The 2,216-nt window shown below is 35.8% G+C and overlaps 1 protein-coding gene across 5 annotated transcripts in view; it reads left to right on the top strand.

Moving 5' to 3' along the window:
* Window positions 1-241: 241 nt before the first annotated feature.
* LOC105264383 (neuromedin-K receptor) overlaps window positions 242-2,216 on the top strand; it is a 17,893-nt gene continuing 15,918 nt past the window's right edge. For all 5 annotated transcript variants that reach the window (XM_011301217.1, XM_011301216.1, XM_011301215.1 and 2 more), the window contains exon 1: window positions 242-588. The gene's annotated coding sequence lies outside the window, so the exon portion shown is untranslated. The remainder of the gene's footprint in view (window positions 589-2,216) is intronic.

Raw genomic sequence — 2,216 nt, 5'->3', positions numbered from 1 at the left:
ATATTCTATTCCACTGTATAATATTTTGGTTTACTCGTCATATCAAACAGGGAAAATGTAAAAACCCGAAAAGGTGTACATGTGAACATGAATATATATACACGGGGAGCCCTGATTTTTGTGAGTGCAATGCGCAGGCTTTTCTCGGTACGCAAGTCGACAAGTAGTCCAGTGGAAAAAGCGCGCCTGCCATTGGCTTCGGCGCCAAAACCGCCGGCATTTAGTCTCCGCTAACCGTCACGCACGGATCCCCTACAAGTACCCACATTACTATTACTAAGTAAATCCCACTGTACCAGAACAATTGCTCCAACCAAAACAGCCATTAAAAATCATCATTTTGTGTGAACTTGAGTGGCAGTTCATTGAACGAAACGTTCTTGGCATGAATAGGACGAAGAACCATTATGTTTAATCCAGTGTTCACTTAAGAAAGGGTGAAAATAGACTGAAACTGTGTAGTTGCTGTGATTCTGTGAATTATGAATGAGAAGAGCTCACTACTAAACGAGGGGAAGGGACAGCTTCCGATCTTCCGTTTGTCATCTATCTTGTGATGCACAATTTCCACTTGGCCGATCAAATCTGGTAATTCCTGGTCTTTCCCTTTTCTCAAGGGTCCGACTCGCAATAAATTTTATCTCAACCTTTCCAATGGAAAGATTAATAGGATTAATACGATTAAAGATTAATGCATTAGCCTAATGTCAAACCCAGATATCTAATTTTTAGGAGTGGGTCACGTTTTTAGGAATTTCTCTAAATTTACAAAAAATAGCTAAATTTTTTGTTTAAATTTTTTGTGTACTACATTTCGAAAGGAGTTTCATATTCAATGCCATTTCCCTCGAGGATTCGTCTAAGGAATTCGAATAGTCGAGTGTAGTTGATGCACATTCCATTTTTACCGGAAGTTCTAGCGATTTTTAGTTTTGTGAACCTTAAGTAAGTTTTTCTCGAATGACTAGATAACAGTTACTAAGCAGCTTAATTTTTAAACGTTATTTTTATCGCAAAATGATACAATGTATAATTCATCAATTACTGAGCTTTCGAACTGTTTTTGGATTAGTTAAGAAAATCTTTCTTTAATTAAGTGAAATGAAAAATAAATAAAATAAAGTCCGAACTCTTGTTTCTCCGTGACAGCTATCGAGATTTCAATTTATTTTGGATAGACATTCCCTAGGTAAAAAAAAAACAAAGTTTTTGATGCAGAAAGCGGAGGACTCCAATGAGTAATGTTATCACACCACTCGTGATCACTACCATAAATTGAAACTCAGATGCCGAGAAAACTCTAGAAAGTTTTCGTAATGTAATGAAAATCGCTACAAGAGCAAAAGCCCTCACTGTTTCTTTAAGCGAACGCCGAGAAGTTGAATACACAAGTAGCTTTTACTTAATCCCCACATCCTTGGGTGATATTGGTATCTCCAGATAATAAAAATATTTCATCTTGGGACAAATGCTTGTGAATTCCTGTCCTCAGTAATCTCCAATTTTTTTGAGATCCAATTTTTTTTAGACATGAATGACGAGATTACTTTTGAATATTAATACTCATCCACGAATCGGTCTAGACTTTAGCGAATTCATTGACGCCCTTGAGCGTTTCTTGGACATTAATGCCCCAAGGACGTAGATCGAATTATGATTGAATCATTGCATGCCATCTGTGCTGATGGGAAAATTGAAACTTCATCGGTACTTACCAAGTTATTCGCAAGAGCGATTCTATTTGGAGCGAAAAATCGTAAAATTTCGAAATCAAACGCTCCATTAAATATCGACTTATCTGGAAAATTCATGTGAAAGAAGAGGAATTGTTTTAAAAAATCCTGTACTACAATTTTTATTTATCAATGTCTAATAAAATTCGTGGAGATTCGCAAAAAAAGTTCGACATTTTGCGGAATTCCATGAGTAAACTGACATTTGAATTTCTTACAACTTGAGTACATATCATAAATCAATTGTCAACTATTTATTTTTTATTTCAATTGCCATGTTTTCCGCGAAAATTCCACCTGTCAATAGCGAAATCTCATGAAATTTCTGGGGATCTGGAGCTTTCACGAAGTGTAGTAGATATTTTAGTGAAAAATTTTCAAATGTACGTGAATTTCCCGATATTACCGGTCTCTTTCCACTGAAAAACTGCAAATTACAGTAATGAAACTAATTACTCCGATATCTTCACTCCATTACACTGA

The sequence above is a fragment of the Fopius arisanus genome, unplaced genomic scaffold (genome assembly GCF_000806365.1).
Source record: "Fopius arisanus strain USDA-PBARC FA_bdor unplaced genomic scaffold, ASM80636v1 scaffold00020, whole genome shotgun sequence".
NCBI classification, from domain to species: Eukaryota; Metazoa; Arthropoda; class Insecta; order Hymenoptera; family Braconidae; genus Fopius; species Fopius arisanus.
The sequence above is the reverse complement of the archived record's forward strand: the minus strand, read 5'-3'. Positions and strand labels throughout refer to the sequence as shown.